Raw genomic sequence first — 24,316 nt, forward strand, 5'->3', positions numbered from 1 at the left:
TTTATATCCCCGACTTATGAAAAATCAAAGTCACTTAGCAGTCTCATTTTTACAGTGAAAATCTGCTGTCACTGGACATGTTTGGCACACAGCAATTTAATCTGTTTGCTAATGCCAGTCCCATAGGTAACTTTGAGCATATGGTCAGAGATTTTAAATTAGATTCTGTATTCAACCAAAACCCACTATTGGAGGGTAGAGCACAAAGAACTGAGATCATAAAGATCTGTGTTTGCTGAGCAGCTAAGCCCATGACTAGCACTGTGCTGAAGCATCTCTCAAATATTCAATAGCCAGACACAACAGCCAAAATCCCAACTTGATCAAAGGCAACTGTGATTTGCTATTGACTGCAACAACAGTACCTGGCTTCTCCCAAAGACTTGCTGCTTCTCCCCTACCGGGCACCAGTTTGAACCCCAGGGCAGAAGAAATATATGTCAGCACAAACCACAAAGATCTGTGATATGTACTGAGAATTATTATTTCAATTATTGTCTGTTAGTATTTTAAGCCCAAATGCCATACAGTAACTGCTTCAAACATCAGCCCTACAGCTATAAGCTTAATAAAAAAAAGCAAACAAATTACAGCTTCCCCCATTCAATTCTATCTAGTGATAAAAGTAACAGAATTTCTGTCCTACTTTGAACAAATACTGATTCTCCATCCCTTGAATAGATCACAATAATCCAGAAATGAAGGTTCAGAAACATAATAAGAGGCATAGGAAAAAAAACCCTGACAATTATAATCTTTGCTGTTCCTCATCTACTTTGATACACTTGGTTGTTTTTAATTCACCTGACTGATACCAAACCATAAAGCTAAGACCCCAAAGTTGTGTCAGATATCTGACTAGTCAAGAAAAATGGCTTTCCTACAGAGTGACCACTGGCAGACTTACTATATGCTAGACCACTGACATCTTCAGTAGTTCTGTATCATCGAGAGAATCATAAGCTGTGAAGTTAACATGTAGGTCAGATTCTTTTCTGGGACAATTTGTTTTATGGTTTTGTGATATTTTGCCCAACCATGAGACGAGGGAAAGCCACTATTCCCATTTCTAGCTATACAGTTATGTAGGGCAGGAACCCCCTTGCACACTTACAGTATTAACAGGGATGCTGTGGATCAGTTCTACAGATCTCTGACCCTTAATGCAATAATGTCATCAGCAGTGAAGATGTGTGCAAGGTGACCTGTGCATTTAGTAACACAACAGAACCACTGTCTTAGGCACAACAAATATTCGGGACTGTAAACTTTACAAGTGGAAAAAAAATATATATAACGTCAACCTGGAAAAGACTTCGCAACACAACAACTGAAATAACTGCTACACAATAAAGTGGATTTTTATTCATCCTACCACTCACTTGTCAAATAACAACTCTATTAATATCCCTTTTGGCATTCACTGTTCTTAAGTATCTGCGACTAGATGGATGTGCACTGAAAAACTGAACTCTAACTCAACATAGAAAGATATTTGTAACGATAGGTTTATCTTTACAGAAAGCAGTAAAATCCAGTCCCTGAAAACTCTTCATCTTTGCAATATTACAGAATAGAAATAAACTACTTCTGAATAAAATGCAGAACTATTTCCAACTTCATACAAAGCTCAATTACACAAAAGAAATACAAACCATTTAGTAACTCCGTGAAATTGTTCTGAATAAATCTACTCCACATTCTGAAGCATTTAGTACTTTTGAGTAGCTAATAAAGAAACAAGTACATACTGTGCAGTAACTCATGCTTCTGTAAGTGCCACTTACCATTGTTAATCAGTCTTTTACAAGTCCAGCCTAGGGACATCAGCAGAACAATATCGCTATACTACTGAACAGGTGAGAAAATTCTCCTTATTCAAAGCCTAAATTGTGTTTAGTATTCCATTTTCTTGATCAAATAACTACGCTCATCTCTTTCATACTACAATTGAAGGCTGTTCGCCTTACACCTAATAGTTACGTCGACATACTTTGTTTTATGATATGTAAAAGGTTAAGTAGTTGGCACATCTATATATTTTATAAAACACACTTTTTGTTTTGTATTTGTATCTTCCAAAATATACTTTAAATTAGGCAACGATTAAAGAGTTTTAAAATTCACTTCAAACTCCAGTGAAGTCAACAGAAAGACTCTACCCAGTTGTTGACTGTCAACAGATGTTGACTTGGACCCACACCATAAATTCAGAATCCCGGCACAGAAACATCTCTTCTGAATAGCCAAAGTTGTATTCTTACATACCTACAAACAATTCTCCATACAGTTACTATTCTATTAAAGATGACTCAGACAAAGACCTAATATGACAAGTGTCTTTGTGAAGAAAATATTTACTATGGCCTCAGGATTTACCTTCAATATTTGACAAACAATTGATTTCTAGAACTGGAAATAGCTTAATCCAATGTAGCAATTGTTCCATGCAATGATCTATAAAATGAACACTAAAATATAAGCTGGCAGGTGTCATTCAGATATAGTCTTGGAAGACACGTCATTTGACAGTTTCAGATATCCATGGTTATCATGGGGGTTAGTGAGGTTGCTCACTGTTTAAATAATAACCGTCTTACAAAAATCTCATGAAAATATGTTTTCATTTGATTTTAACAGTGAACATTGTAACTTGCTTTTAAAAACCATCTAGAATTAAGGTGACAATCCTCTACATTTCTAGCATTGATAAATTAAAAGATTATGGCTTTTATTTATTCTACTTCATACAGAATATCAAGTTTAGTCATCTCTTTAATCCTTCCTTAGCAAGCATGGAACCTCAATGATATAAATCCTTATTAATTAAAAAAATAAGATTTTTTAAATGCTTACCAAAACAAAATACGAGAGAGAGGGGATGTTTGATTTGTAGCCCACAACAACCAAGGGAAAGAATTCCACTATTTCAGGAACAGATACATGGTCTATTTTGGCCAAACTGAATAAAACAATGGTGTCAAATCCTACAAGTCCATATTCCCACCATGATTTTTAAAGACCTTTAGCATATGTAAAAAGAAAATGAAAAAACACCATTCCCATTAGAGAGGGAATAATGGGAAAAGATTCCCATTACCTTGTACTTTAATCACGTAGAACCTGGGAAAGGATTAGACTCTTTAACAAGAGACCTGAATATATTCCTGATAGAGCTAGGCATTGCTCCACACCAAACTGAGGAAAAAAAGAGGACGTACTCCAAAGATGTCATCTTTCGAAGCATAGGGGAGAGAAACTTTTGTTTCAACAGGCACTGAGGGGCTCCTGTCCCTTTGAAACATTCAGAATATAAAGTTCAAAAACTGACCAGATACTCAGAGTATCTACAGAACAACTGAAGGCTGGCACTTTTCCTTCAGCTGAATTATTAATCCCATTTCTTCATTATTTCCCATGGCTCCAGCCATGGGTAACTCCAGTAGTATCCCACTGTATCTCATCATTGATTTCCATACAGGTTTACTTCAGTTTGCTACAGACACCAACTGCCTTTAGAGAGAAATGACACAAGGTGAGAGCAAGAATCCTCAGCTATGAGAGCTTAGATATGTCATGTCTCTACAGAATTCCTCTGTAGCTCATATTCAGGTGTTTGCAGAGTGACAGGGGAGAGAGAAGGGGAAGGGGAATACAATGTTTTCCCTCCAGCAAAATCATTTCTTCCATAATGAAAATACAAATCCTGATCTCAGATCCTTTATCATGCCTGGGGAAGGAAAAGGAGAGGAAAGAATATCTGCAGGAAATAGATGAGATCTTTGGCAGTCAAATCAGAGTATTTATGTTACGCACCGCACTGACAGCCAAGTGCATTGCAAATTTGAGAAAGTGAATCATCACAAACATTTAGGGTTAAATCCATATATTTCAAGTGAACGGTTGACAATGGACTTCTCTGCTAGTGCTAAATCAGGTCTTACGGCACTGTGGCACTCAGGCAGAGAACTGGAGTATTAATCAAAATATTTTGCACTCTGCTTCTCATTAAATTTTCTGTGGGTTTTTGAACAGCTGTATTGGATTTACTATTCCAAGAGAGTAGCAGAAGAACCTTCAAAGACTTACAAATCACAGTGCCTGTATGTCACTGGGCGGTAGAAGGAAGTGAAAATATTGAAAACATAATCTGAAATTTTCCTATATAGAGCATATCAAATTTATTATGTTCTAGTTACTAAGAATCAAGAAAGGTTTATGAGAGGAAAATAGTATTTCCTTTCTACCAAGTTAGGCTTTCTAAAACTGATAATAGTATGAGTGTTGCATCCTCAACAGTTTTTTATTCTTCTTATTGTTTCCCCTTTTCCCCTGCAAGGAGGCTATGAGAAAAATAAACCCATGGGATAAATTGTTTAAAATACAGTAGCTAGTTTGAAAAAGGGTATATCTTATTTTTTACAATATTTGGCATACAGAAGTTGCATCATTTCTGCAGCCGTTTTTAATGCAACAAGAAAGATATTTCATTTAAAGATGAAAGGATGAGAAAGAAGACACTAGATGTAATCAAAATAGTGAGTAAGATGAAGATGACAGACAGCCTTATATTATTTACCCTCCAAAAAACTCACATAATGGTGATCAAGGGACCGATTTCTTAAAACAGAGGAACATTAATAAGCACTAGATTAAATATTTCTAAATACTTTGAGATCAGAATTGTGCAGATGAAAGACAGCATATCAAGGTATTGCTTCGAACAGTTTAAAGTAACCATTTCTTTTTAACACTTGCTTATATAGTAAATACATCTGTTCACACAGTACATGCATGTCACTACAAGGTTTATGTCAGAGAATACTTAATTATGACAATTTAAGACATTTATTTTTACATTTGAAAAGATGCAATTTATACAGCAGGATAATTTTTTTTATCCTTTGGGGTTTATTTCACAACATAAACTTGGTAACTTTTGTTTAGTCTACATCTCTAGCTTTATTAATGCCTAGATGTAATAAAGGCTCTTCATTAGTATCTTTGAAAGCACTTAAAATTGTGAAAATGTTCTGGGACTATGAAAGTTGTACAAAAATAGAGCAAACCACAGACACCAACTAGCACAAATTGCTTTTAATGCATCACTAAAAAGGCAGTTTCCAGAGTTTAACAAGAAAAATAGGAACTTCTCTAAATTCTTTCAAGCACTCCCACAGTTATTAGCATTTTCATAAAATTAACATGTAAAAGATTCCTCTAGTAAAATTAGAATGCTTTTTTCTGCAGCAGTAAAAGCCTATTAGGGATATTGATAAAACGAAAGACCTCACTTCTGAACTATTATTCAGCAGTGCTAATAGCTTCCATATCTGAAGAGTAGCTACAATGAAGTATCCACGAGCATTTCAAATGCAGCTCTGTGCTCACAATTCAAGGTAAGGGTAATTTCATTCATTTATGAAATAGATGAAGCATAGGTAGATAGGTATGAGTTACACTGCACACAACACATGAAATTAACATAATTATTAGCAAGATGTAAATATCTGAAGCAAATATGAATAACAAACCACTGATAACATCAGCCACTTTCATAAAATAGAGGGTTTCGTGCATAATCCGGACACAAGCAATATCGACTCCTGCATAACAGAAGGCAGACCACTAGTTTTCCCTCTCAGCCATCTGAAAGGATAAGCATGAGAAGGCTACAAGCCTACTTTCCTGCTGTCTGGATTCCAAGCATATTAGGCACACATCTAAAAGGTGAATAAAATCGGTGTGAGTACTTATTTACTTAAATATCTTTATCAAAAGCCATAAATCTCTTCCAGTGTACCATCTTTGCAAGTTGCCACTGAACCAACTCTGTCTTCACTGACAGCATCCCTAATGTTTTAGTTCTGGGATTATTCTAGAAGTACATCTTTACGCAAGAAAGTGGAGTTTCCTTCTTTTGGAGCTTCCCACCTTTCTCATACAGAACCAGATTGAACGTGCACAGCCAGAAACATAGCCTTTGTAGAGGCTGTCTTCTGCAGTTTCCTTTATTACAGGACAGATTTCAGGGATCCTTATTAGTTCTGGGTTTGTTGGCTAAGCCTGTCTTGCCACGCACACTGAGCTCACCTCAGAAGAGCTATTCTATAGCAGCAACATTTCCTGTTCTTCAAACTATAAGGCCATTTTACCTTCCTGTATAGGCAAGTCACAATAGTTCTCCACTGTTGCTGCCTCTTATACCCACAGAAATGAGGCAAAACTGCCATCAGCTACTTCATGGTACTGAATATTAGCTCAGTTACAATACTGCTGGTGTGCTGTCTCACACAGACTGAGTTTCACTGCAGCTTTCCTCACATACATGGTAAGATACGTGAGAAAGGCTTGCATTTGTTTTTTTGCTTGGTGAATCAAAGTTGTCCAGCACTGGGCTTTGCAAAGGTACATCTAGCTCCTTCAGCCACAGTTTGACAAATTTCAGTACAAAAATTCAAACTACAGTTCAGAGTACAAATCATCCTCCAGCTGCAAAAAATTTATGCAGTGTGATCACCAGTTAAGTTCTGGTCATCAAACTTCTTGCAACTTCTCCAAATTGCCTAATGTAACTCCCTATATATGGTGTGCACACAACCTGCAGGGACCACTGGTGTTACCTAATCCGCCAGTTCCAAACACAACAGTGTCTATGATTTTCCTCTTTCTCTTTCCTGTTTAGGTTCAGGAAGGGCATCTCTGGGGAGAGGGAATCAAAAGAACCTGTTCCCAGCTCCTTTGCTGTCTCAGGGAAGTGACCAGACAAAACTATTTCTACTTCATGCTGTCATTGTATTGTAATGAAACCCAAAGCTCATTCTAAAAGACAAAACTGAAGTTATGTGAAAATGCGTAAAATTCCAACACTCAGTTTTTTAATACATCTATTGCATTGCAAAAAAAGGCCCTCGGCCCATTCATTGCAAGCTGTTGAAACACCTAAAAGTCTTTGGACCTACTCTATTTATTGTGTATCCTGACAGTGTGGTAATCCTTGGATTTTATATAATCTGATGCAATGAATGCAGTTGGTGTAGACTATTTCAAAACTATTTGAAATAACATTTCCATTTCTGAGAGTGCAGGGGAGAAGCATGACTAATAGAGCCCTTATATAAATGTGACTTCAGCTAAAACAGATGCAGCAAACCTCAGTGGGTAAAGGTAGTAATAACAAAGCAATATTTTTGCCAACAGCCAAACGCTGCTTAGAGAATTCTCTTTCTAAAGAAAGAAACTTTTGGAATAGAAAGAATGTCTCAATCATTGAGATGAAAAAGCATTTCAGTGAGCCAGAACGAATTCCAGTAATTGTTAACTTCTTACAACCATAGGTAATGTGCAAGTCAGTTCTTTATTTTATTTTATTTTTATTTAGGCAATGCAGATATTTAAAGATAGAAACTGATAAAATTTTGCTATAGATTCTTTAAAAATGCCATAGGAAAGCAAGCTCCAGAAAGAGGCAGATACACCAAGCCAGGTATATATAACAGTTCAGGCTCTTTAAGCCTCACCTAGCAAGGTCACTGAATTTCCTTTTGCCTATAAATAATGAGTCAAATGACATTTTCATGTCTCTTTCCATTAGACTATTGAGAAAACTAAACATTTCTGCTCATCCTCTCTTCCACAAGCTGGTAGCACACTGGCAGAACAAATGAGGAAATGTAAGTGCGACTTTTTCCATTTTAGTTTTCTCAGGCAAGTAGAGCATTTATCTTTCTCTCCCCTTCAGGGTAGAATAGAAAACAAATGTGTACTAGAGTAAATGACTCATGATAGCAAGGGAGTAATATAAACACCTATCTCTATTCCAATGGCTGCTCCAGCCCTTTTCTTTATCGGCAAGATGAACAGGGCAAATGAGGGAAGACGTGGAAAAGTCACCTCTGAAACTGCCACTAGCATTCTGCAAAGATTCCCTCCCAAAAGAAATGAACTGAAGGAAAGTAGAGACAGTATCAGGGCAATCTTCCACTGCACGGATTCCTCTGTCCCCATGTCACTATAGAAGGATGGCACTACAGCCAACATGACTCGTGATTTTATGGGACTCACAGCAAGACAAAGATCTCTCTTTCCTCCTTTCACATACAACTGACTGGATTCTCCACCATTTTATCAATGCCGGCAGTTGCACATTTAATATTAAATAGAGAAGATCCAGATTAAAGCGTCTGTTTTTGAATTTACTAAAAACAAGGCACGAAATTAGAACATTTTACAGCTTTTGCATTGCAGAGCTTTTGTGGGAGTTCAGCATGAGGAAACAAGCAAAGACAGAATCTTGATTTATGTGTACTGGCAAGTTTCCCAGCGCAGCAGTAGAAACAGCAGAAGTTGAAACTTAAGACATGTAACTACGCAAGAAGCCTCACCTGGGGAAAGGAGGGAAAAAAAAAGAACAAAGGAAAGCGAGACAACTTACCTTAGCAACGTTAGGGAAAAGATGGCTAATTCACTTTGGCAGTGACCAAGCTAAAAGAAAGTCACACTCAGTGAAAGACCTTTTAGTTCTTAGGATAGTAAATTACTTTAACAATAGTAGACATCTAGTTTGCCTTAAATCCTTCTGTTAAGAACCTAAGGAAAAATTCAATAAGAGAAAACAATTATATTGATTTTTTTTTTCCATCTTTACGGCTAATGGCTCTAAATAGAACCCTTAAATATTTGTTGGTTTGTTTGTGGTATGTCTTTACTTTCAAACATGAACTAAAAGTCTTCAGCCTCAGTATATAGGTGCTTAAAGTGTCTCAATAATATACTATGAACGAAGCTCATTTCCAGGTTGTGAACTGAGGATTCATACTGGAAGACCAGAAAATTTCATCATTGAGACATTGCCAGATAATATGGCAATCTGCCTACTACACTGGCTTTTGGTACTAGAACACAGTTAAGGTTGTGCTGCGAAATACAACAGAAACCTAAATCTTCTCCTCCGTTTTTTAATGCAGTAAGGCTTTTTAGAACAAAGAGCTGCTTTTTACAATAGGATTTGAGTTTTGGGAACATGATTTCATTCCACATTGAAAAGAGAGCAAGACTTTGAAAATCTAGCCCCCTGCCAAAGCATGAAAGTCTGCCCCTCACTGAAGAGGGGACTCTTCTAGGAAATCGCAGACTCAGCTATATGTCCCTCTTCTGACTGAGGAATCAAATTCAAAGTTATGCCTCCTAAATCCATGGAAAGCAATCAAATTATTAGCTATAAGAAGTTGAATTAGGCTGTCATTTCTCCTCACGCAATATATTTCAAGGTACCAAGGGAACTCTGTTTTCACATTTGAAACATGGTGGGGGGGTGTGGTGATGACTGGTGGTAGAACCAGATGGGAAAGTCATGCATTTCTTTATTATTTGATTTAGAGACAAATAGCTTTTCTGTGTAATGAAGAAGATGCATCATTCCGATCATTAAAAAGAGCTAAACAACAATCGTAATACACTGGAAAAACTTCTGCAAGAACTACATACTACATTTATTTTTTTGGTTAGAGTTAATAAACTTCAAGCCTTGTACCATTTCTCTTAATGCAGGCCAAAGCAGAACTCTTTTGAAGGTAAAAGTACGTCAGTGCTTTACAAAAATCATAACCCAAAGTAAAAATTATACAATACATAAATCCAAGAAGAAATTCTAATAAAATATATCAACATTCATTGTCTTCCTCACCAGTATTTTGCAATATATGTATTCCTAATTGTGGTCCTGAACAAATGTATGTTAGCATTTGAAAAATACACATGAAGTACTTACTTGTAGTTATTACTGTGGCCTTACAAAATAGTTTCTTTAATCACAGAGAGACTGTAAATATGCATCCAATCCCAAAATAGTAGCATTTTTCCCCATTAGAGAGTAAGTCAAGCATTATTTAACTATATTTGTAACCCCTCCCCTTTTCTTCCTGCCCATTCACTGCCCTCAAAGGAAAATAGTACAACATTAACTTGGACCTTTTATGTAAAGAGCCAGTTTACAGAGCTGATATACAGCAAACTTATCTCCACCAGCTTCAAACAGTGTTCTTCAAAGCTTGCTGAAAAGGCCCTATAAGAAAAATACAGGTTTTGTTTTGCAGAAGAAAACCTTTCCTTCCTACCATTTTGAGGGTCAGACAAAAGTAACAAAATGAAGTTTGCAAGGAAGGCTACACATCATAGAAAGAATAATGCTTTCTCTGCCAGGAATAACATATGGCCTTGTATTGGGTTTGCATGGCAAGATTTTAGTAGCAGAGGGGCTACAGGGGTGGCTTCTGTGAGAAGATGCCAGAAGCTTCCCCCATGTCCAACAGAGCCAACACCAGCCGGCTCCAAGACAGACCCGCTGCTGGCCAAGGCCAAGCCCATCAGCAATGGCGGTAGCACCTCTGAGACAACATATTTAAGAAGGGGGAAAAACAACTGTGCAACAGCGGCTGGAGAGAGGAGTGAGAATATGTGAGAGGAACAGCTCTGCAGACCCCAAGGTCAGTGAAGAAGGAGGGGAGGAGGTGCTCCAGGCACCGGAGCAGAGATTCCCCTGCAGCCCCTGGTGAAGACCATGGTGAGGCAGGCTGTGCCCCTGCATCCATGGGGGTCCACGGTGGAGCAGATATCCACCTGCAGCCCATGGAAGACCCCACGCCAGAGCAGGTGGATGCCTGAAGGAGGCTGTGACCCCATGGGAAGCCCACGTTGGAGCAGGCTCCTGGCAGGACCTGTGGACCCATGGAGAGAGGAGCCCACGCTGGAGCAGGTTTGCTGGCAGGACTTGTGACTCCATGGGGTACCCACGCTGGAGCAGTCTGTTCCTGAAGCACTGCACCCCATGCAAAGGGCCCACGCTGGAACAGTTTGTGAAGAACTGTAGACTGTGGGAAGGACTCACATTGGGGAAGTTTGTGGAGGACTGTCTCCCATGGGAGGGACCCCACGCTGGAGCAGGGGAAGAGTGTGAGGAGTCCTCCCCCTGAGGAGGAAGGAGCGGCAGAGACAACATGTGATGAACTGACCACAACCCCCATTCCCCGTCCCCCTGCGCCACTGGCGGGGAGGAGGTAGAGAGAAATGGGAGTAAAGTTGAGCCCAGGAAGAAGGGAGGGGTGGGGGGAAGGTGTTTTGAGATCTAATTTTTTTTTCCTCATTATCGTACTCTGATTTTGGTTGGTAATAAATTAAACTAATTTCCCCAAGTCGAGTCTGTTTTGGCCATGATGGTAATTGCTGTGTGATCTCCCTGTCCTCATCCTGACCCACGAGCCTTTTGATGATTTTCTCTCCCCTGTCCAGCTGAGGAGGGGAGTAATAGAGTAGCTTTGGTGGGCACTTGGCGTCCAGACAGGGTCAACCCACCAAAGGCCTGTACATCTCTAAACAGTATCTATGCTTGTGTCCAGCAGACAGGAATTGCCACTGTTCTTGTCCTGAGCTCCACCCAGATTTGTTCTAGGGTGCAGCGAGGGAGCGTTACACCAGCAGCAGTTGTTCCTAGCAGCGCAGAAATGATGCCACCTGTTACACATATTAGAGCCTGCTCTGTTTTACCATAACACATTCTTCAACACAGTGCTAAATACATGGACAGATACCTATGTCTCAACCCAGTCCACAGGTGTTTTAAATGGCAGAGGCCTCTGGATTTTAATTACTGTGGAAAAGACAAATCTTTCCAGTTCAACTTTTTACTATATGTGTTGCTGTAAAAAAACCAGCCTTTGAAGGAAGACAGGTTTTACATCCCTTTGGGAAGTAACTCACCAATTCTGAGGTATAAAAGAAATGCAGCTGAACTCAGGTGAGAGCAGAAATGGAATATGGGATATTGCAAAAGAAGCTCCGCATCAGCGGTGCAATCCTGAATCCAAAATATTGCAGAAGTATTACAAAGCATCTTAAGTTAGCACACCAAGAAAAAGAGCTATTGTAAATTAATCTTATGCACACAACCAATTGTTCCTGTTTCTGTATCAGCCTTTAACAATTACAATTCAAAATTCACTAAATAATTAGATAATCTTCATATACGCAAACTGTTGCTTACCTTGGCAGTGCACAAACATCCCACTATCCCTGTTTTAAAAGAGTAATTAGCTTCTCAACCACATATTGCAAAGAAGTTGCTAAGGATGATAAATCAGTTTCTACGCAAGCAGCAGCAGTTACATTGGTTACACAACTCGTCCACAGACAGGCTGATCTACAGAGCTACAAAGAGTATCATGAAGACTTGGCATGAATTTCTTGACTCTTCATTTAGGTTCAAGACTATTGGAGACCAAATGTCAATATACCCCTGAAAATGGAGCATAGTAAAATAGTGATATCCATGGCCTGATGAACAGAGCACAAGAACAAAGTAAACTGAGTTGCAGCAGTTGAAGAAAGGAAGAGAGAAGAGGCAAGAATAATGAATGGTTGCTCTCAGTTCCCTGCAATCCCTCTGGCTGCTCTGCAATCTGACTCTAATTTTCAATTGTGAAACCTTGGACCTGCACCCTACGACCAGGTGAGCTGCATTTTGGATGCTATAAAAATTTCACAGCTGTTCCCAGCATACTTACTACATGCAGTCTTAAGTGAAGTACTGTGGTACAAGGACTATAGAACATTCCCAAAAGGTCACTCTCAAAGCAGATGCAGAACCAGGAAAAAAGGCAAAACAGACCTTTTATGATCCCAGGCGGCACCTCAATTACAAGGCTATGTTTTCTTGTGACTGCAACAAGCTTCTTTTGAAGGATTATATTTTTTGACACACCTGCACACCTTTTGCAGTGAAATTAAATGGCAATAGTCAGAGATATTTGTATATAATTACTCAACCATTTTAACCACCTGCCACAATTTTGCTGCAAGTGTCAAAGGTGCATTTTAGCATAAAAACCTGTGATAAACATGAAACTAGCTTTCATTACTTTGACTTAGAATGTCTTTCAAAATGAAACTTTTACATTTATGGAAAACATCTATACAATTAACTGTGACATAGTGGCTTTTTGACCTGCCATACATGTAAGCCTCTAGAAGCAAGTACAGAACTCAGCTGCCTGACTCTGTTCATTCCAGCTACAAAAGACACGGTAAGCATACAAACTAAAAACCTGCATTTTCACTTCCTGCAGGGCTTAATGAATTTTACACGACACTGATACAGATCATAAAATCAGAATTTCACATATCCGATGTGTCAGCCCTATCGTTCAGCAGCATATAGCTAAAAACAACACTTACAACTGCAGAGTAAGGCTGAGACTCAAAAGTTTGCTTTTAATTTTGGATTTCATCTCTGAAAGTGGGAGAATTTAATGCAAAACTATTCACCAAGCAACAATCCCCTGGAAGGGTCAAGCCATCTGCTGAACATGAACCAGAGTTCAAGTCTACAGTGAAACATGAAACTTGGCAGGTAGCTGTGGTTGTTCTCCCTCAATAAGAAGTAAATACCAACACACTCTGCAACAAGTGATTCCCATCTCTGTGTTCTGAACAGAGCCTTTGTACTCTGAACTTTAAGTGCTTTATCTAAATTGGTTAGGGAGGTGATTCTTTTGTTTCTGTAGCTACCCACAAAGAAAAGAATTCAAATTTAAATGGTAAAGCTTAGTCATGCCAGCGTACAATTCAACTCTTCATTTTTTATTAAAGACAATTATCAGGCACTCGGTACAGCTAGAAGGGTTTTAGCACCAGGTTTTAACAATAGCTTTAGAACAGTTGGCAAGGAGAAAATGATCACGTAACATGATTTTTCTCATGACTTCCTAAGTCTCCCCTTCCTTCCTCCCTCCCCCGTCATTCTTTCACCTCACTACTACTTTTCATATCCTTATTTATAAGCATCTACCACTTTTCCACTGCTCTTGACCACTGTAAGTGCCTTATATATGTTTCTTTCTGGAAAGCTTATATTTATCCAAACCACATTAAAGACCATGTGAACAGTGAGAGACATCACAGTAGGATAAGGCCACACGACAATTGCTAACTTAGGACTTGGCATGTGAAACCACCTATAAAATAACAGAAAGTTGACATGAAAACACAGAAAAGCATTTCAATGCCTTACAGGTCACACACAGAAATCGTAGCATCTACCAAGAAACCTGCTCAAAATACGTGCAATGGCAAGGGTACCCATAGATTTAGATATTTTTTGCAAAAAAAAGCCTGACAGTTTTAACTTATGCAGATACAGCTTCTGCTTTTCACCTACAAAAACTGATTCATCTTTTATTGCTGAAACTGTCAAAAATACTGCAGGCAAGCTAGTCTTAACAGAGAAAACAGATTCTTACTGATATGCAAAAACATGTTAAAAAGAAAGGAAGAAAGGTTAGTCTAGAACTCTGCAGAAGATAGGAAAGAAAGTGCAATGACAAAGAATTCCACATTGAAAAGCAAGTTGTGTACTTGACTAAAATAGTTATGCATTCAGAAAGATACTAAGGCTTAATCATATGTACTGTGTTCATGTTCTTGTCAAATGGGACAGAAGAATTCAAGTGAATGCAGTGATCACACATTTAAAATGTTTACCTTGACATGCTATGGAGCAGTATTCATTAGAGCATACACACGGAAACTGAACACTGAGCAGAAAAGAAGCCCAGCTTGCTAAATACTTCCAGATACCATTGTCAAGACAGGTGAAAGATATTACAAGATTAGGTGGCAAGAACAAAGCCAGCTGGATGTAAGACCAGGTTACATAACGACCTATTTATAGGCACAACTCCATTAGGGAATAGGTATTCCTATCATAATATAACTTGTAGCTTTTAATTTGCTTATGAAATTGTTTTTCCACAGTTTTCTGTATAGAGAATACAAAGTAAATTTAAATCTCTAACACAAATTACTTTTAATTTTTTCAAACTAACAAGGCATGAAGGATGGTATTTCTTGCATGAAGAAGACACACACCATCCCCCCCACCCCCAAATTAAAAAGCACTTGGCTGAAATGGAATAGGCCCTGAGATTAGAATACAGTTATAACCATAAAGCTATGGTAATGCTTTCTCCCACACCTTTAAGAGCTGTTTGATTTTGCACCAATATGAGGAAACAGTAGCAGTGATGTCAGGTAAGTTCTGAAATATGTTTCCTAACGAAACAGTGGAATCCGGTTCATATGTAGAGACGAAAAAGAATTCAGATTTTGTACACAAAAGCTGCATCCTTTTATCTAAAACTACTGCTGCTCAGAACAGCTATCCCCAAATCAAGACCAAACCTATCCCTATTCTTACGCGTGCCTGAGACCAACTTAGAGGAAGGAAGGACAGTGAGTTTCAGCTTTAGTCTCCTAAAACCACTATTGAATAATCTTGGACCAAGGCCTCTCACATCTGAAGTGCAATGATATATTAACAATACAGGCAGATATTCCCTTCATACAAAAGCAACATCAGAGAAGGAGACCTACTCATCACAACAAAAAAAGAGACCATTTTGAAATCTCAGTTTTTCTATGGCCTATGTAAATCCTTAAAAAAAAAAGAAGAAAAATAAAAGAAAGAGAAAGAGATACATTTCAGTTGAAAGGGATTCTCACTCCCTTTCATCCCCTTCCAAGAAAGGGACAGCCAGCTGGAGGTACTGGATAAGTACAAGTTGCAAACCTTAGCTTTTGCTAGTCAGTACTTTCATTACACGCCCACGTATTTCTAAAAGGTTGATTATAACAAATAATAGTTCAGTCACCAGTTCTCATACCTGACTTTAAAGTTCTTGCAAAAGTCAAGATGATGTCAAATCACCTTTATCAGTTCATAATGAGATGACACTCTCATACCTGAGATGTACAAACCTGACTACCCAAAACACTGTAATACTGTGCAAGGTTCATAGATTGCTCCATTATTCTGCTCTACATTAATTTCACTGTTTAGCAAAATCAAGTGCTTGGAGAGTCAAATTTAACGTATTTTAATTACTTCATGTTCTGCTCTGGTGAGCTGTTACATCAGAAAGTGAAAAAATGAGGAAACTTCTTCTAAGAAGAGTATTTCCAGACTAGGCAAGTTTCTGTGCTTCATAACTTGTTTAAAATGTAGGTTGTGTAAAATTCTGTATAGGAACCTTTTTGCACAACATGATTCATAAACATGAATAATGCTCAGCAATAATCCTGATGTTATTTTTGCTCCCCCGCATACACTAAGTAGCTTATTGTTGATATTGCTTTGCCCCTGGCGAAAAATAAGAAGTGTTTTGTCATTTTCCTCCTACATTTTTGTGTATGTAAAATCAGATTCCTTGTATTATGTCATAATATTGAGTGAACTTAAACTTAAGAAATTGTCACATACAAATCTGATGTTTCTATTTTTATTTATATATATATATATATACACACTTGGAATGTTTTCAGTAAAAGACCTTAACATTCCAAAAAGCTGGTTTCCACAGATATTGCCAGTTTCAGTTACATTAATGAGGGCATTTTTATTTACACTCAAGAACAGTCAGATAGATAAAGCAACAGCACCTATATGCAGATGGATGATACCCAGACAAAGTTGAAAAAAATAAGCAAAGATTAACCAGCTCTGATCTTGGTTTTGTCAAAAGTAAGGTTATCTGGCACTTTCTGAAAGAGGTTAGACAAGCATATACAGATTTCAGGACTGTCATCTGTCATACTCTGAAGTACAGCCAGCACAAAACGTTATAAAATTTGTTTTATTATATAATACAATTTCCTTCAGTCCTGAAAACCTCAGCTTAGACAAGCAGAAAGAATGGTGATCATGGCAAAGATTTAAGAGGTAGATATATATTGGCATTGAATAAAAAGTTTTCATAACTTACAAAGAGTTGCATTATTATTCAGAATAGTTAAGCAAATAGACCTTAACTTTGATAGAGACAAAGTATTTGGTATGTCATGAAATTCATCATTATTTCTACAATACATGCAAAGTAGCAGAATGATAGAGGACTTTGTCATGATTTACAACCACTTCCATTCACAAACATGGGACCTGAGTGCTCTTATGATAACCTTCCAGTAACATTTACACAAAAAACTTGTCTTAAACTTCTTTCTCTAGGTCCAAGAATTCTAGCCCCTAGAATATGTAATATGCCACTTCCCAGTAATACGCCTTTAGCAGTAAGGTATGTTCCTCTAGCAGAGGGATATGCTGTACCATTTTTGATGCCAGCAAGTCAGAAGTCCTAAGAGAAAACAAAAGGGAACATGATTTTCAAGTATAGGATGAGGACACTCCGTGCATACAGAGGATCTCAGCAAATAGAAACCAAGATTATTCCATAGAAGCACAATGTCCTAAACTCTTTAGCGACAGGATCATGCTTCTTCATCAGATCAAGCTGTCCTTCATTCGAAGTTACATGTTTAAGTTTTATACCTGTCCCAGAGATTTGGTTTAGGATAGAGATAGTTTCCAGCACTGTTTGAGGCAGGTATAGGAAAAGAGTGACAGCATCATTTCTACAAGTGTCTTATTCAAGACAAAGCAAACTTAAGTTAGAAACCAATGAACACCTTAAAAAACATCATACTACAGAAAAATAAATTATGAAATCAATCTGATGTCTACTTTCAAGAGTTTATTGCTAAGATGCACAATCAGGTCATATCCTTGGAAAAGGTATTTTCATGCCTGGTCCAACTCAGGACGAAGCAATTTAAATTTGCCAGCTAGAAAGCTAAAGACTTTCCTTACTTCTGTTATCTCCCTAACCTTGTACTATCCTGTGCCCTTGCTATGTATTTCCCTGCTGTGAACGGCCTACTATTTAGCCTAATTTTTCCAACTTCTGAATTTAATAATTTAAAACACATATGACAGCAAAAAAAAAAGCAGAAGACATATGCACACTGTAATTTAGATCAGATTAATATTAGTTTTTTAGCCTACATAAGTGACAAAGGCTGCATCATACTGAAGGCTGCTGGCCTTGGTGTTGATTGCCCTAAGTCTCTCAGACTTTCATGCCCTAAATGGTACTTCTCAATGGTACCAAAACCACACAAGCTGCTGATGGCAGCAGTTGAATCAAAGATCAAATTCTTAGTTCTTTGGGCATCAAGAGAAATAGAAGCACTGAACTTTGTGAGCTGCATTTATCAGCACTGTTAAATACCAGGTAGGGTAAGATGTTCTCTGTCTCTTTTGCTATCCACCTCCATTCTTTGTTGGAAATGGAATACTGAATACTTTTTTATCAGAGACACTTACTCAGGGAGGGCACTGCTGTTCTTGATGCTAAGTGTGACTTGCTCCTTAACTCTTCCAACCAACAACAAAAAACCCCAAAACCCACCACTGAGTCACAGTCCCTTTTTCTTTGTTTCTGATCAAGTCCATACTGTCATTTGATTGCAGCCTCCTGTGGATTCTTAATTCTATAGAGTAGAGCACTCTTTTTTTTCTACCGAAAACTGTATTGTGTAGTTTGGAGAAAGTCTTTGTCCTCAATATCAGGAGGATAAGAGAAGGCAATTTTACTTGGTTTCATTTCATCCTTGTAGGATTGCCATGAAAGAAAAAAAAAGTTAGCCAAAAGGAAGAAAAAATCATTACCGTAGAAAACCTGAAAAAGACAAAAGAAATGAGACCTACTCATCATAGACATTTTATTGACCTTAGTGTACTTTTTACTATTGTTTTGCTGGATGCTGCAATTTCAGCCAATTCGCCATATTTTCCTCAGCAACTTTCTTATCATTATTCAGTGAAGCTGAAAAACTTTGACCTATTAATGAATATATAACTACCAAAAGAAATGCACTATCTCCTTCTTGTAAATTCTTTTATTATGCATAGAACTATTTATTTATGTACTATAACTAGGACACTAACTGGTAATTAATAATGACCGATGTCTTCAAATTTGCTGCTTAAGTGTTCTGTTGTATGTAAGCCAGTTAAGCATTGAATGTTTCAGTTGTGAAGTCATAAATTACTGAAAAATATTTTTAAAGTAGATTTGAAATTGAATAGAAACATCTATATTGGCACTTACAGGCTTAAGAATCCTGTGCTGTTGCTGTTGTTTCTTTTGAATAAGGATATAAGTTGAATTTTCAAAGCAACAATCCTGGGTTTTTTACTTTTAAATTGTATTAGATTTTTATATAGTAAGTCACAGTATTGGAATATATTTAAAACAACTTATAGACAAATGTTTTGGGGTATCTTTTCAAATCACACATTTTAAGTAGTAAATAGCATTACTATATTATCATACATCTAAGATACATCTTTTAAAAAACAGTGCTTCTTAGACATAAGACTTTATAATCAAAATGCTGAGATAACACAGGATTCAGTGCAGTTTTATCCCTTCTGACAGAAGGAGATTTCCAAGCTGTTGACAAAGAGTTCTTACGTTAGTAGCATCGGTACAGAGGTAAAGGAGATGGACAACTAGACATGATTTGTTCTTTATTAATTGGGAAACCTGGACAGGTAAGTCATTCCAGACCTTCCAGGTCCTTTCCAGAAATCAATGCATTTTCTGGAAAAGCCTGCCTCCTCCTCAAACAGCCAGAAAAATCATCAGCCATTCAGGTTATTTGTCAGCTTGCCCCATACAGCTCTCCTCTCCTTCTCTGCCATCTGAGATTAATGACATTCTTCTATTGCCATCTCCCTTCAAATCTATTCTGTTCTTCCCCCCATCTCCTACATCAAAGTCTCCTTGATAAGACTCTGAGAAGTTTATCTATCGCTGCCTTTATTCTAACTGCCAGGTACTTCCCTATGGCCTTCCAGCCGAGTGACCACACAGTTCCTCAGCTGGAACAGTAATTCTGGATCAGTAGGCATCTGCTCAGCTACCTCTATCACAGCCAAGCGTCCTGCTCTGTCCAAAGAGCAAATCCAGAATTTCAGTGTGCAAATATAGAAGACACTTCATCCTTTAATTTTCTTCCTGATAAAATTAAAGTATTATGGATCAGGTTTGCATTTGCAGTTATTTAGAAAAGTTCCTTTCAAATCAGGCCTTACCATTTCAAGAGATGAGCAGTTATAATAATTATGTCCCTAACAAACTGAACTGACAAGAAGAATACAGAGTCGTTTTTTCTTTCCCTCAAGGAAATGATTTTCAATGTTTTGAATTTTATATCAAAACTTGATGAAACAGTTTTATCAACATACAAGATATAGTTCTAAATGCTGGTTTTTGGACTCAGTTATAAGGCTGCATCCATCACAATTTTGAATTTCATGTGTTTTGCATAAATATGGAAATATGTTATTGAATGAGCCACAAAGAAAAGGCAATTTTAGATAATCATACATCTTGAGTCTCTGAAGAGTTTTTGTAAAAGGGAGAAGTATTGGCAAAGATCAAGTATGTCCTTTTTTTTCCTGCTTCTTTCAAACATACAGCACATCATTTTTATCAGCCGTTTAATAAACTAAAGAACGTATGGAAATGGTGCACTGTTGACTGCAGTAATAGTACAGAAAAGACCATTTGTACTAAATTCTTCTCCTATTGTATTACAACTGTATGCAGCTTTGAACACATTGTACGTTAGGCAGAGGAAATGGAAAAAAGTAATAATTTCTTACATGATGGATGTTATGGCATTTGCAGGAGTACATTGTCAGACACAAAAACATTTTAAAACAATTTCAGTGGCACAGCAGCACACAAAAACTTCTCATGAGCAAAATGTTTCTTTGACAGGGAAATCTATCGCAGATAATCCAGTGCAGTGTATGTGTTGAATCATCCTGTTTAAATGCTTATCAACAGGGCATTCAAAATAGGCCGCTTACATTTTTTTCCTGATTAGTCAAAATGGGATTACAAACATCCCAGTGGGCAGAAAATGTTTGCATGTTCCACTTACGAAGCTGAAAATCAGATAAGAAATTCAGAAGGGTACACATTCTTAAATCCTCAAAGCTCTGCCATTGCGTAAATAGAGAGTTTGCATTCAGGCTCTTTCAAGCCAGATGCTTTACAATGTTTCTGTTTGCCAGCACTTTAAACTACTGATACAAGCTGTAATATTAGTCAAGAATTTGTGCATATGTTGAAGTATTTTCTCATCTAGTAAAAGACTTATACACAGGCTTATTTTTGTTCACAGATTGATATGCTTTGCTGAGTCTGGGCTACAATGGTCTGCTGAATAGGAAACACTTTGAAAGCTTCCAGTGTCTTACCCAATAGATTTTATTTAAGGGAACATAGCTGGACTAAAGACTGTTATAAAAATTAATTTCTGACATTTCAGTTCCATAAACTGATAATAGCCTTTTGTTCATTCTTTACAATTCTTCAGAAACCTAGAAGGTAGGTGCCTGGATAGACAAAACATCTACCATTTTAATGTAGTCAACTTTCCTCAGAAACCATACCCTTTTTATTTTTAAATACATTATGCTGCTTTTATTTACTATCAAGGTGAGTCCACAGCCTGGTGTCAAATGGAGAGCAGTCATAGTATTTAAGACTCTTGAAAATAGGGGAGTTAATTTTATGAAGAAAAAATATCAATTAGTTCTATTGAATTTCACCTACAGTAAATCCCATACAAATTCCAAGTGTACATCATCATGAAAAACCTGGAATAGATTTGCATACAAATAGGCTAACAATCCAAAGCATTATTTCACAATTTTTAAAAATGTAAATTAGAAATGCATTGCCATAAGAGACAAAAAAGCCAATACTCCTAAACACAAATTTACCATTTTCCTTAGCATTATACTTGCTTGCCATGTTCAGATTAATTAGTTCTTTATCTCAAGCAGATTCAAAGGATGTTAAGGCAAATTAATTTTCTGAAACAGGCCAAGATAACTGAAGGCTCCAGCCACCCATTGTGTCAAATCAGAAAAGAGGGAAAGGGCGGCAAGAGAAAAAGGAAGGCCCGATGAGTTACTTAATCTGGAAACAGAAAGCTGATACCTAAACCCAAAGCAATTTTTTGCAGGTGGTGTATCAGCTGTAATGTATTCCTTGCTCTTGACTTCAGTGGTGGTAAAATAGCTCACAGAGCTCATCACTGGCAGTGGCCAGGCACTCTGCATACTTGAATTCTACTGGTAAATTCCCAAATCCTAAACATTGTTGTTTATGAGAAAGGTCAACAAAACCCAGGAAATTAAGTCTGACTCTTTTTTATTAAAAAAAATGTCTCCTTTGAGCTTCAGTCACATCCCTGCATTTACTCTTTTGTCCTTTGCTGGTTTGTGTCAAAAGATTTTAATTCAGGTGCTCTTGTATTTACAGTGCAAATTGTTTCGCCAGAGGCCACACAGAAACAGAAACACACCCAGATGAAAACAATATAATATTAAAATGCTGTTACCTAGGGCGGGAGAAGTCAGGGTAAAACACGTCCCTCCAAGCAGAGCTGTTAGTAGAATGGCTTTCCCATGCATTCTGCCCCCTTTCTATACTTTATCTCAGATTCTGAATTCAATCTTAACATCACAGATGTGGCAAGACAGCCACTGAGTCGTTGTATTCTTATTTCGGTCTCAGTTTTTCCTCAATGCAAATTGCAAGAAGACTTAAGAAAGTATATTTTATTCCTAACTTAGTCTATGATGCTGACTATGATGCCATGCTATTATGGCATAATCAGGTATTATCGGCAATAAACATTTTCAGAGCATAGAGTTGTTTCATTTGTTTCCAGGCTAACATTTGACCTTGGTTCCTTAAAATTGTACCACTTTGCTTAGTCAGCCATCACTAATTTGGCCGGGGGGGGAGTGGTGTAGGAATGGATTGCTCTTCGTTCTGTACAGTTCTTCCTTAACTGATCAATCTCTGTTTCTCACAAAGGCATACACATATGCATGCATACACAGCTGAGTTTAGAAAGGTGGTAATGGCCATCTGGCAGTTGCAAAATGCTCATTTTGAGCAAGGAGAGGATGCATAAACCTCTGCAATGTCCTTTAACAACTGCTGGTGGTATTCTGCTGGGAGAATGTTGGCTACACTAATAACCCTGTTAATGGCCAGCACTTACATGTGCATTCACCAACATCAAAAGCATCAGCAGCAAACGAAGTATGACACACACTGGGACTCTACAGACTAAGCTGGTATGTATGCTTATGTCCAGCAATTACAAGAGTATTCACGTCCATCATAATGTATGCAACTAGGATTTCTAAGCATTTTTTTTTAAATTAGATAATTACTAAAAATCAAAATGGTGCCAATTATTTGGAAAGTATTTTTAATCACTTTACCTGGAACAATTTTATTTCCTAAAGAGAACAGATTTTACGAGATTTCAGTAAATTCCTCATGCCCCTAACTTAAATTTACCAACACTGAAATGGTACAACAAATAGGTTAGCTTTGCAGCCATTTAAAAACATTACAGTGTTAATAATCCTACTATTAAAGACTTCAGGCTCAACCTTTTAGCACTGAACTACAGGATCACTGTTCTCTGCACATTTGTTTTGACAACAAGACCAACTTAACATCCAGTCCCTAGTCACCATTTTGCACCACCATGCTATAGTGCACCTTCTCTCTACTCCTGATGATACTTGTGAACACATGCTGTAAACCAGTTACCAAAATGATGCATCAAAAATAAGGCCTGCACCTACACTTGGGTGGGAGGTCATTAAATTCTGTGAAACAAAAGGTTTCTAGAAGATGAGAAGCAAAAATACTCTTCACAGAACACAGAAGGTATACCCTTTCCTAAGCCATCTAGAAAAACACAAGCAGCACCTACAGCAGGCTGAATATCCAGTGAAGATGCTCGTAAGTAAGCACATTTTACTTTGCACTAACATAGTGGAGGAGCACTGACTCAATCAAATCACTTCTTGGCATTTTGGTTAAGGTCAAGTGTAGTGTAATTGCAGCCCCTCAGCTCAGGAAACAACACCAGAGGGATGGTAACTTCCTAATCTATGTATTACTAGAGGAAGGAAAGAAGTTTCTGTTGACCTCACTAACTATCCCCTTGAACACAAGAATTCTACTTAGCAATCAATCTATTCAGATTTCCCCGGGAATAACTAATGGGTGGAATAAAACATTGTCCTTAACTACACAAAATATGTTTCTGGTTTGTTTCCAGCCAAGTTGAAGCATTAAATACTTGTAAAATCTGCTTGACAAAGATCTTGCACTATATAAGGTAAATCAAACATGTCTCACTGGTACTCCATCTCCTAATAAATCCCTGTAAAGTTATAAACAGCTTTCACACATTTAATTGACCATATACCAAATTGTCACCTCAACAATAAAATAAGTGGGGGTTTTGGGGAAAAAAGCATTAAGCATATTGCAATGCAATAGTTTGAAACATGTTCTGTGAAAACACGAAG

This window comes from Gavia stellata, chromosome 14 (genome assembly GCF_030936135.1).
Source record: "Gavia stellata isolate bGavSte3 chromosome 14, bGavSte3.hap2, whole genome shotgun sequence".
Lineage (NCBI taxonomy): Eukaryota > Metazoa > Chordata > Aves > Gaviiformes > Gaviidae > Gavia > Gavia stellata.